This window comes from Strongylocentrotus purpuratus, unplaced genomic scaffold (genome assembly GCF_000002235.5).
Source record: "Strongylocentrotus purpuratus isolate Spur 01 unplaced genomic scaffold, Spur_5.0 spur5_scaffold_15, whole genome shotgun sequence".
NCBI lineage: Eukaryota > Metazoa > Echinodermata > Echinoidea > Camarodonta > Strongylocentrotidae > Strongylocentrotus > Strongylocentrotus purpuratus.
This window is the reverse complement of record NW_022145600.1, coordinates 20,273,964-20,289,043: the sequence shown is the minus strand read 5'-3', so window position 1 is coordinate 20,289,043 and position 15,080 is coordinate 20,273,964. Positions and strand designations below refer to the sequence as shown.

At 40.3% G+C, this 15,080-nt stretch overlaps 1 protein-coding gene across 1 annotated transcript in view; it reads left to right on the top strand.

Annotated features, from left to right (window-relative positions):
- The window catches only part of LOC762451 (D(1) dopamine receptor), a 55,601-nt gene that overhangs the window by 24,821 nt on the left and 15,700 nt on the right, over positions 1 to 15,080 (top strand). The window contains exon 2 of the mRNA XM_030985798.1: positions 4,470 to 4,546. The gene's annotated coding sequence lies outside the window, so the exon portion shown is untranslated. The remainder of the gene's footprint in view (positions 1 to 4,469; positions 4,547 to 15,080) is intronic.

Sequence of the window (15,080 nt, the reverse complement as noted above, 5' to 3'; positions counted from 1 at the left end):
GTGTGTGTGCGCGCGCGTGCGAATGTGAAAAAGAGAGAGTAAAAGAATAGAGAGAGTGAGGGAAATACAGAGGGAAAAGGAGGGTGGAAGAGAAAGAGAGTGTTAGATAGTGAGTGTGTCTTTTTGTGTGAGAGACACAGAGAGAGAGAGAGAGAGAGAGAGAGAGAGAGGGAGAGGGGGAGAGGGGGAGGGGGAGAGCAGAAGGGAGGCAGTCGCACAGAAATAAATGACAAACATGGAGAGGTGCAGAAAAAAATACAAGCGGACAGACAGCCAGGCAGACAAACAGGCATACTGACACAGACACCCAAGACAGACAAGACAAAGGCAAGAAGATAATGAATGCAAATGAGAAGACGTTAGTAAGCCCATCTTCAGACAGCCTCTGGTACCTAGGCAATAAGATCCTCAGCTCGTATTGTCTCTTCCAACCGCATCCCTCGTCACCGGCGTGGTTATTCACCCCTCGTCACACAAGTCATGATCGCTGTCATCATCGTCGTCGATTTCTTTCCCATCACATCCATCGAGCACGTCACTTGTTGGTGTGCGGTCAATCCCCCTTGCTTTATCTTGTGTAGCAAAACTTTGCAAACAACAGTCCCACCCTATCGTTTTCAATGACGGTCGGTTATTCACCTCTCGGCTCTTAGCTATGCCTACAGGTCCTTTCTTCCTCCCTCCTTCCCCATCCCTCCCCTCTATCTTTCTTTCTCTCTCTCTGCCTCTTTTCTTTTCTCTCTCCCCTACTCTATATGTCTCCCTATGTCTCTTTCTCTCTCTCTCTCTCTCTCTTTTTTTTCTCTCTCCCCTACTCTATATGTCTCCCTATGTCTCTTTCTCTCTCTCTCTCTCTCCCTATGTTTCTCTCTCTCTCTCTCTCTCTCTCTCTCTCTCTCTCTCTCTCTCTCTCTCTCTCTCTCTCTATCTATCTATATATCTATCTCTCTATCTATCTTTCTTCATGTCAAGGGTACCATTTCACAATTAAAAATGACGTACTTGATACGACGCGGCGCCAAATTTTTCCTCAGATTCAATATAGATATTGTTTCTCGCCAGATTGCCACGTTGGATTTGATTGAAATGAAATGTTGACAGGAAACTTTTCTCCAAGTCGTAATCTTTGTATCAAAACGTCTTTGTCCTGTTTAAGAAATTATTGTCAACCCACCGAATTCTTCTTTTCTCCATTATGTCCATGACCTTGTAACCACGCCCCCCCCCCCCCCCCCCCCCCCATCTTTCCCTTTCCAACTCGCATTAATCTCTCTCTTCACCCTTCTTCCTCGTCTTGTCATTTCCTCTTTACGTGTATATATTGTCCCCCCCCCCTCTCTCTCTCTCTCTCTCTCTCTCCCTCTCCCTCTCTTTCTTTTAATTCTCTCCCTCTCTCTTTTAATTGTATTCAATTTCAGTTTCAGTTTCAGTTTCAGTTTTATTTTTCATTTCCAACAGAACAGTAATTATGACAGGAAATCAGATATACAATACAACATTCAATAATATAATACATTTTATTAAGTCACTCTCTAAGTTTTGTGCGCAATGGCTTTTTGTTATCATTCTACTACTGTTATAATGATGCAATATACATGGTATGTCTAATGAAATTATTTCCCTTAAGTTTCAAATGTACCATTAACTTGATTAAAAAAATAAAATGGATAAACGTAGTTACAGCCACTCCGTTAAAATGAGTGACTATGTCCACAAGAAATGGGTGCATATATCTGTCCCCTTTGGACTTGCACGCAGACTGCCTTCAATAATGAAAAGGGGTCAAAGCCAATGACCGATGGGAACAAATGGAATAGCGTTATTTCTTTATCGATTGGTCTTGACTGCGGTTCAACAATTAATGTTTTCGCGAGGTTATTTTAAGAGAGCAACTGCGAAGCTATAGAGCAGTAAAATGATTGGTTTTTAGTCTTCTTCGACTTTTGTCTTTTACATATAAACACAAAAAACAAGAAAGGGGCACTACTCAAAATGTATTATGGATATTATATTATCACAGGTTCTATAAAGATAATAGACCCAGCACCTGACTCGTGACCTTTTGAAAAATTGGAATTTTAGATAGTTTGTGTGTTAGAACAAAAGAGGAAGTTGTCCGCCCAATACTACATTCAGCCAGTTTGAAGAGCCTATAGTGATTACAACTTTCAAAAAGTCGTAACTTTCTCATTTTTTGTCCGATTTCATTCGCACTTTCACCATTGTACTTCTTTGATTTTTCTGTTTTCCTCTAGAGTATTTTGCTATCAAGGTTGGATTTATCTTTAAGTTGTGCTCAGCCAACCTGTATCTCTCCCTCACTCTCTCTCTCTCTCTCTCGAATGAAAAATCGTAATCTACCTTAGATCTGAAATTATGATAACAAGTAATTATAATGTTCTTATCTCACTCGAAGTCAAATATAAGTTTTCTCTTTCTGTACCATGCCTATACATTCTTTCAAATCGTCATGTCTACGGAATACATTTTAAACGCTCCGAAAATGTAAAAGAGATTTCAGTGAATATACTGTGAACGAACTATTTTCGTGAATTAAACGACATCGCATATCTACGAATGTCATTAATAACATGTTTGTACGAGTAGACAGTTCTGATCTTTATGCCAATTATGTTAATGTAAATGTCCTGAATACCTTCTGTACGTTCAATGCCATTTCCAGAATTGTGAAATTGGTTTTGACCTGTCTCTTTCAATATTTCGATGACAATTCCACGTGTGATGAATTAAACAGCACCGGGAAGAAAAGAAATAATCCAGATTTTTTTTCATTTGGCGCATGTAATCAATCTTTCAATATCTTTGATTGCCTTAAAATTGCTTCCGATGAGGGGAGATAATTTTTGTTTTCATGATTCCGTCTGCTTGAAGAGAGACAAAACGTCATAGGGCCGCAATTTGTTCGCGTTTTTGGTGATGCATTTAAAGAGGTCAAGTTTTCAGGAATAGCGAAACAAAATAAGTGCTATTTATAATTTTTTTTTTCTTATCCATGTTGAAAAACATAGAATCATTGGTCATTGAAAAACATTGTTCTTAATATGTTGATTTTTGTTTCCAATGTGTATGGAAGCCGTTTACAACTTTATACCAAATATTGATACCACCTGTTTCTGTAGTCCCATATACCCATAACTCTTTCTGAGATTTTCATTGTGATTTCCAGAAGACTTTATCTGGTTGGAATAATTTTGATTACTTGAAAACTTATGTGTGTTTTTTTACTTCATGTAATCATCCATTCAGAACTAGTTGTAGTCTCTTTCAAAATATATTTTCGTTACCAGTACTCGACCTTATCTTTGACCTTTCGTAGGGCCTATATATATCCTATCCCCTTTTCTATTTTAAGCCTGAATCGTAGCCAACGAAGCCCTGAGGTAATCGAACACCTTCACATAACTTCACTATGTCTTCGCTCTATCTTTAACGCGAGTTCCGTCTCTGCTTGTATTTGAGCGCATAGCTATACAGGAAGCAGCGAAAGAATATCGGAACACGGCCGATCGTCGGAGAAAACATGCCTCTCACGTTCTTGCCAAAAGCCCAGAAAAAAAACACATCGGTAGGAAAATGTAGTTCAATGTAACCAGCTGACCTATTTTTGACGCAGAAATTTAATCGAATTCTTTTTATCTTGTCTCTGCCATCTCCGATTTCAGACAGCGTTTGTTATCTCAGTTTGTATGACGAGACAGTTTGCACTTTTTTTTCCCTGTTGCTTGCGCTTCGACGACACCGCAGCAAAGCTGGGGTGCAACGGTATTCAGAATGTGATACAGGGTGTACTCAAATTTACTGACTTTCGTGAACTTTGTGGTCGAGTTACATATTTTGATGGCCCGTGTTTGTCATATTACAGGGTGCCAATTTGCTGTATAGTTTAAGATAAGAATAAAGTTATATTGCAGCACCACCACTCCAAACGTCGATCAAAAAGTTTCCAGATACCTTAATTCATATCTAAAGTTTGTCACAGCTTTTGTTCGGTGTGAACAGGATCTGAACATCCATCAAGTCTAAAAAGTTTTAATAATTGCGTGTTAATGGGTAATATATTGTAAGAAACGAGATCCTTTATAATGGAGTGTAAGTGAGACATGCGGATCACCTGTAAGCCATTTTAACTCCTTTACTCTAGGCTTTGGCTGAATCCAACCTCGAAGAAGATTACAATTATATTTTTTAAGCTGATACGTGCGACAACTTATGCATTTGGAGAGTATATAATACACGTTAATATGCTTTTCAAGCCTTTGTTTTCAACCTACATCTTTTAATGGGTATTCTGATGGATTTTGGCATCCAGACCGGAAAGTCGGCTAATAATTCGTTATTATACGGTTAAATTTGGCGGCTTGATAAAACCCTTTGAAATTAGGATAAAACGAGCACAAAATTAGGACGCATAATAATAATCGCTATATACTTCATTTTCTTTCTTGCAGAAACATCTTTGGCTCGTTTTACATTTTCGAGAGGACTTATCGCATTTGTTTCGTCAAGAACTGCGGCTTTTTACATGGTAAGTAAAGGAAATTGTTGATAGTTTTCTAGGATATGTTTAATGTTCGATGAAATATACTTTTAAGGTTTTATTATTTCATGAAAAACGTATCCAATCATTGTAGGGATGGAAAGGAACCATGTGAACAGAACAATAATTTTTAATCAGAGATATATCGAGTTATCGACCCTTGTCCGAAATAGTCGGTTTTGGAGGCGTCTTCATACCCCAGTCACATCCCAAACCGACTCCACAACTACTCCAAAGCGACCGAGTCTTGGCCATTCAAGGGTTATGTGATCGTTTACTTTGTCTGTTGTCGGTCCGGATTCGTCCCATCGGTGTGACTGGATGACTATTAAACTCGCGCACCCTCAATTATCGCCCTGCCTATGCGTGTGCAGCAACATGGTGGCCAGTGAATGCCATACTAATCCCGAGGCAACAGGTAGTTCGGAAATTGGTCGCGAGGCAATACCAAAGATGACAAGAGAAGCCGACTCACTGATGAGTCGGAATTGAGAAAATGTCTTCGATGGGGATATTAGGGTCATAATAATCCATGAAAGGGGCAAAATAACAATGAGAGAAAATGTTCAATATTCCGAACATTAGAGATAATGTACATTTGCAGACCTGTATATTTGTCTGGCGCTTCGTTTTTAAGCGTATAATGTCCAACAGTAGTATGATTCAAAATCTTGAACCAATATTAATAATTCATCTTGAAATTAAATTAACAGTATTTCCTACCACGGACTATTTAAGAAACACGGATACAAATATGTTTGTATGATCTATTCTATCGTTATAGAATAAAAACACGGTCCTGTTACATGTATTCACTACGTCCAAAGCATACACAAGTCATGACTGTTGCTTCAAGACAGCTGGTTATTTCACTGTGCAGGGCGAGGTATTAGTCTGGAATTGCTTGGATTTCAATTTTCATGATATCCCAAATTGCGCTTATATACTTATATAACATACAAACCCCTTTACCATTTATAAGCAAGATTGGACATAGCGTACATTTTGTTTTCATGTGTAATAGACAATTGGGCATGGCGTCCGACTGGCGCGAATGCATACTCTAACAAAATTTCTGATAGATGTCCCACTGCATACAAATGTCACTGGCGCTCTACATGTTTTCTTGGCATAGATGCGGTGTTCTATTTCTTAGTTATCCACTCCACAAAAAAAATTATACACCCCCCCCCCCCCTTTCCCCATCTTCCCGGAAAAGTTTGAAATTCTACGGGGAATTTGTTTGCTGTGTTTCGCACACGCGCTAAAGTAAAATTATTTAAGTATTTTGGTCAGATGAAGCGAAGGAAGAAAAGTGATAATCTCCTGTGATTTCAAAGGAAGATGGCTTTCCAAATTGCTCGTTCATTTGGGAACCCAAAAGAATCAAGATTGTAGAAGATTTTCTAGCTAGGCTTTTAGGTCACATGTTGTAGACCATGGATAAATATCGATTGTGGTACGATGCATGGAGCCGACTTCCTTTGAGAAACGTCCAGAGGGGCTTAGCCATGTATCTTTATCAACGACCTTCCCTGCTAATCTGAAAAACTTGACTTTCCAAAGTTATCCTTTGTACCCAAAACTTTCCCCCAACTCTCCACCCCTCCCCTCTCCTTTTCTCTCTCTCCGTATTCGTGTATCACCTCTTATTTAGTGTTGAACAACAGGAAATGAAAATTGTTATTAAAGCGAATTACCATTAATCGAACATGAAAATGGATTGCCACTTTCAAAATGGACGAAATGCTTTGTACAGTTCATGATCTAGGACAAAGCGAACAATTAGACGGAAATGTTTCCCTATGTCCTTTTATTCAGTACTTTTGTGAGAAGCAAAACGGACCTCCATCCCTCGAACTGTAGAACACATTTCCTCCTCGAACCCAGTGCAACCCTTCTTCCAACTTTCAGCATGTTCAGCGTCCGTTATTTCCGTGTCTATGTTTGTCTGCCATATCAATCTAAGCTTGGAAATACTTCCAAATAATCTCCATCAACCAAGGTTGCTCTTCTTCAAATTGGCAATGAATTAAGGCGCATATGGAAATGTCGTCAGAATTGGAACACTCGTCATTATTTGAATCACTCGAATATAGAGCACTCCGCCAAGGTCAGGCTGAGATGAAGTCTGCTGTCAAGGGGTGAGGTGCGTTGTTCATGGTCAGATGGGAATCAAGAACGATTATGTTTTAAGAACAGGCTCGTTATAACCATGCTTCTAATTTAGGCACACTCTCTGCATTCTGGCTTTCTTTCTCTCACCTCTCCATCTCTATATATCTTGGTGACTCTTCCTTTGAGGAGCAGGGGTACGCTATGCCCCCCTGTCAACCCTTGTCCAAAGAGCGTGGGCCAGCTACCATGGGCATGCAGTGTTTCTTCCGACTTTCCATTTGACTCGCAAGGCACTCAGACAGTATTGGTTGGCATACAGACAGCTTCGTTCTGTCTCTCAAGAGAAAACCTCAATTTGAAGACCATCATTGGAAACAAATTCTCAAATTAAAGGTCAGGAAATTATAATTGCTGGCGGATAGTTTTATACTTCATCCATCGTAAGATGCACTTTTTCCTCCGGCATCTGATAAGGCTGCTTTTCGAGTGTGATTTCCGGGGCGAAAGTGTGTCATATGCATTTTCTCTATCACCGATTAGCAGTAATATTCTCCTTCCTTTCTCTTACTTATGTAAATTTGTGTTTCACCCATCTATATCTTTCCCTTCTCTCTCTCTCTCTCTCTCTCTCTCTCTCTCTTTCTCTTTCTCTTAGGTGTTTCTCTTTCTCCTTGTTTCACTTTTATTAATCCTTTTCAATTCCCATTCTTAATTTGAATCCCTTTTCCCTTTATTATTTTTGTTCCTGTTAAAATCCATCAAATCCGTCAGAAACGTGGAAATGTTTGGGGGGTATTAATTTGAATCCGAGAGTTATAGAGCACTTAGATAAAGTCGTTTCCATGGTTATAACACTTAGGGTTGATTTCCTATCCTTAGATGGAAAAGGAATAAGAGATTACCTCTATAATGTTTGTTCATTATCTCACTATCTCGCCATTTGAGGTGATGCTAGCTGATCAACGATACTTTGAGGAATATCAACTGAAAGTCAGGCTTAGTCTAAGGCCTATCACCTGGCAAATGCCTAACCGATTTAGAGGGATGATTTCTAAATGGAGCCATCGTAAATGACCTGCAATAAATTTTCCTCGTTTCGCGTTAACGTCTGATTATTGGTTCAGTGTACTTCAATGAAAATGGAAAGTGAGGCATAGACGTTTAAGAAAGCGTGGCTCTGTGTTGTTATAGGAAGTACATTTTGTTAAGGGATAGTTGGCTCAAAATCCGAGGTGATCTCCAAGGAAGGTATTACAGTTCTAACAGAAAAAATGTCCACATGATGTATCACAATACAAAAACAAAAGACGTAATATAACAAGCAGAAGATCAACCATTCTACCATTTTGTCATTGTCCATTTCGATACAAATGTCTATCCATTATATAGCACTTTAAAGTTCGTAAACTAGTCCCGAATTGTTCACGAGAAAAACACTTTTGTTCAAAAACATGAAATACATTATGAGCATGATGAAAACCAAGCCGGTTCAAAGCGTCTTTTCATTATCCGACGAGTCCTTAGAAAACATAGAGTCCATTTGCTGTCTTTTTATGGATGTGCTCACTCATTCTACACCGGGTTTCTATTTAATGAAGTATGTTCTCTTTCGTACCTTTCTCAATCGAAATTCAAAGTTGTCCTTAATTGCCCCTTGCCTGTTGATCGATGGCGACTTAGCATCTGCATGGAGAAGATTCCAAGCACCGCTCTCTTCCTTCAATCCCTCGGAGCAGAGATGAATCGAAAGCAATCTATGAGTAGCAGGACCTCCGACTTTTTACGACGTTTCGAGACCCATTCACGTTTCAAATGCACCGGTGTTTCTTTCGCCTTAAAGGCATCGTTTAACAATGTTAAATCTGGGATGCACGTGTTATCGGTGTCTGTGATATGGTGTAATATTGAAGCCCTAAAAAAATTGCGCTTCAAAATGATCATGAAGTGCCTCAAACAATTAAAATTCTTTGGAGTGGCCGGTGTTACCATACTCGTTTTCCCCAATAGACTGTAGTGTTATTAAAAAAAAAACCTTAGGAAAGCGCAAAATTTGATTCGATTTCCAATCATAAATATCTTGATAATCAGACAGGCGATTGGCTTGTAAAAGTCATGGGATTCCTGACTGACCTAAAAGTTTATAATTATGATCGCAGCATGAGCTAAATCACGGATTTTGTTTCAGAATCTGAGGCAATGTTACCGAGTCACTTTAATCAGCTTCCTGAGCGGGCCTGGTAAACGGCCATGGTAATGACGATAGGTCTTCGCCAGCTCCTCGATAGATGCTAGACTAATATTCATGAGAGTCAATGTCATGGTTCCTGAGGTACTTGTTCCCAACTAAAGGGCAATGTTCGACGAGATGGAGTGTTGATGACGGTTGGAACATTTAACTTTTTGTTTGTAGCATCTTCATGACTTCATGTCACCTTCTGATTTTGTCGGGACGATCGGTTCATTGATTTGGAATCCGTCTTCGATATTTTCTTCTATCCATCGACTTCTAGTCTTCAAGTAAAAAGGGTTTTGTGTTGCTCAAGATATTCGTAACCGTATTGCAAATCATTAAGCTGTTTCATATTCATTGTGTCGTGATGTTTAAGGTTTGCCAAAGTTTTGTTATACAAAATCAATAGAATCTTTGGCGTTACATGTTTGTGTTAATGCAATGATCATTGGCTGGTTGGTGGAACATATAAAGGAACCAGGGGCCTGTTACAACGAACACTAGTAAAATCCAATTTCGTCGACATCGTCATGAAACGTGTATTTACTAACACATATATATTGGCGACACTTGCAATTCGTTTCTTGCAACTGGGACTACATACCTTTACGACGCATTACAATGGGATGTCCGTGAAATTACACTTACTTGTAAACAGTTTCTTGCAACTCTCACTTCTCACTTCAGTCGAACATGAATTAGAATACAAGCACCCCGACCTCATTCATGCTCATAAGGAACTCAACATGCTAAATGACCCCCAATCTCCGAACCTCACCTAAACAACCACCGGTGTGTTATATCAGACTATCACCACACACGTGAACCTTGTCACCTTATACACCTACACTGAAAAGTGATATCTAAATGCAAACCGCTAGTTGAAATACACCTTGGACATATCCTGGGCAGAGCTAGGTTGGGTGTACGATTCCAATTGCCAGCTGACCAGTTAAAGGGTGAATCCCTACACTATGCCTAGTGTATATTTGCATCAATGGTGCTTCAAATTATGATGGTGGTTTTAGAAAACTTGCACACAGACGATACATGGTAACAACGTCGGTCTCCCACGGGTTTTCTCTATGGAGCTTACAGCGATACCCAATATAAGTATGAAGCTATTGACCGATATTCAGTAGCATAATCCATAACTTCGTATACATTATACTTATTCAACGAGTTCACATATTCGACTGGTATTCCCGCGTGACCACCCTCGATTTCGACCCTGCTGTTTAAAATACATATTAATGGCGCACCCCTCTGTTCATCCCGGCCGCCTTCCTCCCCCCCCCCCCCCCCCTCCCGTGTTTACTCCAGGGACATTTGTCACGCACAGTCTACCTCTTGTTGGTTGTTATATACTTATGATGCTGTGCTCATGCTCTCCAGTGGATGTGAGTGTATTGCTTTCTCACCATGCACCCTTGTCCGGCGCAACCTCCGGGTGCGGACTCCGTAGACCGAACTGACAAGAACGATGCGGGTAAACCGACACCCTCGGCTCGATATTAATCAACCGGACGCCTATTTTGAGGATGAGGTATTATCGGGCGTGAAGGGTCGAGCGTGAGGGTGAATTCATGCTCTCCTTCCTCTCGACTACCGATGATGGAGGGTGAGAGGAAGGGGAAGGGTGAAGGAATACGGGAAGAGAGAGAGAGATATAGTACATTTTAGGATCTACCGTAGATGTTAAAGTACCGCCGTGGAATATTAGAAAAGAAATGTCATTGAGATGAGGTGGGTTTGAAAGCGAACCTAGAGTTTAAAGACGATATGAAGACTTGTTCTGAACCCTGTACATGATACGAGAGGCCTCTGCCTCACAGCATAATACCACTTACATATCACTTGTTCACACATGTGTCTTTCTATTAGTAGTATTTGATATCCTCTGCTTTTGAACCTTATCTTCTCCGATAGTGCAGGATATATTTGGATGCTAGCCTCTCTATTCCTCTCTCTCTCTCTCTCTGTATATTTCTCCTTCTATCTATTCATCTCTCTCTCTCTCTCTCTCTTTCTCTTTCTCCCTTTCTGTCTGTCTCTCTTGCTTTGCTCTTTCTTTCTGTCTATGTCTGTCTCTCCCTCTAGGGCTATAATTTAAGTGTGATGTTGCCCAAACTTCTTCTCAACCTTCTTCAGGACCATCTCTCAAATTGCCCCCTGTATATTTATCTGAACTCTGCTCACACTCTGCCCCATACCTTCCTATCTACCCTCATCCCTTTTTCTTTCTCTCCCTCTCTCTCTCTCTCTCTCCCACACACACACACACACACACGATCTTCAATCCTCCCTTTCTCGCACATCTCCATTTCATTCCCTCCATCTTCCCCTTTTTCCTTTTCCATTATTGTGCACCTATAGCTTTGGCAGAGGTGCCCAATTCAAACAACTCCTTCAACATTTTTCCCAAGTGCCACAGGTTTGACTCACGCAAGGGTACCCCGATAGTGCATCCTCTCTTCCCTCCCTCCATCCCCATTTAGAAGCAATGGGAGAAACGGAAATAGGCAGACAGTTAGATGCACATGAATACTCGTGAATGTGCTAAATGACCCATTTTACTTCTTCGATTATTACGGTTTCCTAGAAGACAGATTTATCGCAACTGGCAACCGTATATTTTAGCACCTCTATCGGACTACGCTCTGTCTCTCTTTTTTTACCTCTCTCTTTACCTCACACCACCCCCCTCCCCTCTCTCTCTCTCTCTCTCTCTCTCTCGCTTTCTCTCTGTATTTCTATCTCATTCCTCTCTCCTCTCTTTATCTAATTCCCGCCGTCTCTGTCTACATCCATGTTCACGTCTCTCTCTCCATCTCTCTCTATCTCTCTCTCTCTCTCTCTATTTATCTCTCCATACTCTACCCTTCTTTGTGTTTTTCTTTTATCGATAGGACTTTTCATTAACCATTCACATTCTTACCCCCCCCCCTTCTCTCTCCCTCCCTCTCTCTCTCTCTATCTATCTCTCTCTCTCTCTTTCTCTTTATCTCCCAATACTCTCCCTTCTATGCGTTTTTTTTTATTGATAGGACTTTTCATTAACCATTCACATTCTTACCTCTCTCTCTCTCTCTCGTTCCCCTCTTTACTTAATCTCTTTACTTACTCTCTCTGTCTCTTTTCAATGTCATTCTCCTCATTTTCTACTACATTCTCTGTAAACATGAATCATGTACAGTATGTGAAGGTCTCATCTTTACTGCGGTACCGTGCCCTTTATTAATGACCTACATAAATCCGACACCAGACTCGCAACACAAACAGCTGATTTGGAATTTAAAATCAATTACGATTCATAACTGTTCCACATTGATTTTGTTTCATTGTGTCTCATTTCACAAAAACCGCGACACGCAGCTATAGAGCCTAACTCGTTGTGACAAATTCCACCCTTAATTAAATGGACCGGCCTTCCCGTATTGATTAATGTGTATGTAAAAAATGCATTGCACTGTACGAATGATATCCATCAGCCTGCAGGACACTTTGAAAGAGCCATGACCAAGAGATTTCAGGGCTTAAAATCAACGCCTTTGTTCCGATATAATGATTAAGACGATCGCAAATGCTTTCGAGAAATATGTACATCCTTTTGGGGGAACATTAGAAAGACATGTCACGTAATCCGAACATGATTCTTTGGGCAATAAGCAGATAGAGGAACTCATGGGAATTCCCCTGCAGGTGATTACTTGAAAGTCTTTGCGACCTGGTGTATTATTGTTGTTATTTTGAACATGTGTGGTCTGGATAAAACTCCCTACCAAATTGGACGATTCAAAGAATTGTCCGACTCCTACACTAGCTAGCCGGAAACACTGCCCCTTATTCAGATGAGCGCTCGACCACAGTATGTGATCGCACAAAATAATAATCTCATTGTTTTCACTTAATCCGGCACAATTTTCGTCGCTAGCAGATAATTGCTTTGCCCATTAACATGTTAATATCTTCATGAGATGACGACTGGTTGTACTTTAATTTACGTGAGTTTTAAGCCTTAAATCTACCATCCGTACCATTTCTAAAGAAGGATTTTAAGGATGTATTATCCTTTAATTGCAAATATCGGAATGTATTGAACTCTTGACTCCAATTAAGACTGCATGTATTAACACCTGAGTAATGCTAATTGCACTTGGTGAGTTTAACTAATGATGTGGCTTTGGCTCCAGCGAGAGTTGATCGGGGCTTTATTTTGTCAAGGGTAATAGGGCTAGGGTTGCGATTGGGTTTCAGGTTCAGCTTAGGGTTAGGTTCAGGTTTAGTTTTTGATCCAGGGTTGGAGTTAAGGACTAAATTTGTGTAGGAAGTTATCGCTGGGCATTTGTAGGAGGAGCAGGTATCGTACAAACCACGAACTAGCAATGGCTTCTACTTACATGTTATATCGAACAAGTGAAAAGAATGGCCATCTTCCTTTCTTCTTCTCCGTCCCCTTCTTCTTCTTCTTCTTCTTCTCCTTCTTCTACATCTTTTTGGCCGGAATTTCATTTTGAGATCGTCACGATGAATTAAGGATAGGCTACGTTGAAATTCGAGCAGTCTAGATTGGGAATTTGTCATTTGAGAAAATTGTTGCAATGTATGCATTGCCCTGTGTGCTCTCCTGTCGCAGATATTTCTCATCCATTTCGATCTTTTCCCACATCTACAAGCATTTAGGCGCCACCTTGGAAATCGCAATGCGGTATCTTTAAAGACGGCGATTTACACTGCATGTGTATTGTTCACATTTGTGTGGTAAAAGGAAGAAATGGACACCTTGTTATTAATATTAAATTCTATTTCCTTAATAAAAGTCAGTTTTCGGCGGTTATGGGAGATCTTTGAATTCGAAATGTCGTCTGTAAAGGAATAACTTAATTTCTGGACATGTCTTTTATCATACAGTCTTTAATCTGCATGGTTTAGAGTAGGACTATTTCTATAGCATAGCCGTGTGATGACCTTGTAATTGTATAGGGTTGAAGTCTCCTCTCCAAGTTGAGATGGGGATTAAAGATGGCACCCACACCTGTACCATTAGGCCCCGCCCAGATACGACGCCTCGTAACCGCGGCGAGTTTTTTTTTTTTTTTTTTTTTTTTTTTTTGAAGACGACGACGACTTTTAAGTAGAATACGCTTTAAAGATCAGTGAATACGCGCATGATCTTCGTTTTGCGCGGTTGCCGTTTATTTACAAGTTAACACACAATACGGCCAGTTTTTGCAGCGGTTTACCGCGGCATGTTTTAACACGCCTTTAGTGCCGTACATTTAGAGATTCGTCCAGGTGTATCACAAAAGAGTGAACTCCGTTTTTTGTTGAAGCGAATTTTCCCCTTGTAGGATAATCGGACGATGTTCCCTGGATTCGGGGAAAAGTGAAAAGAGAGAGAGAGGGAATAACATATCGCCGTCAGCGAAAAATTTCTCATCAGATTTGACATCGATGCCCCTCAATAATCAATAACACCGGAAATATGTCTCCGGGTTCATGAAGTTGAGTAATATGAATTGCACCCATCATTCGTGGGACCCTACATGCTAACATGTCAAAGTCTATGCTCGAATTCGATATTAATATTTAGAATTGCTGGTGGGTTACATCAGGGCAAAACACACATGAAATTCACTGTACATACCTTTCTTGCATTTCCCGTACATCTATAATAAAATCTTCGTCGCTTCATGATCAAAGGAGGGTTTCACTTTCTCCCTTGTTTCTGGAATTCCCCAATTACGTGGCCTCTCAATATTCTTCGGACATGTTCGACTTCCGCGTTATTACGCGTTATTACACGTCTGCTCTCTTAATTCCCGGCTGTCACCGCTTTACAAGTGACCCCCTTTCGTTATATTACCGCATCTGTTTGTTTAAGGCTAATGAAGATTTCATTAGTGAAGGCTATCACTGATGTATGTCTCTGAAACCTGGAGGCCAGTTGAGGGCGTTGGGGAATCAAAGATGAAGATGATTCAGGGTATTAGCTTGGTCAGTTGGTCAGGGTCTCCCTTAAAAGCTATCATCTTTTTTTTCCCCGCTAAGTACTTTTTATCTTTTTTTGTAATAAATGGTTAGCATGTGTGTACAAAATATGAACACAGAGTTAAGGCTGTGGTTGTTGTCGTTTTTTTTTATCACAGTAAGCTTCCTAAACCTTCACTGAGT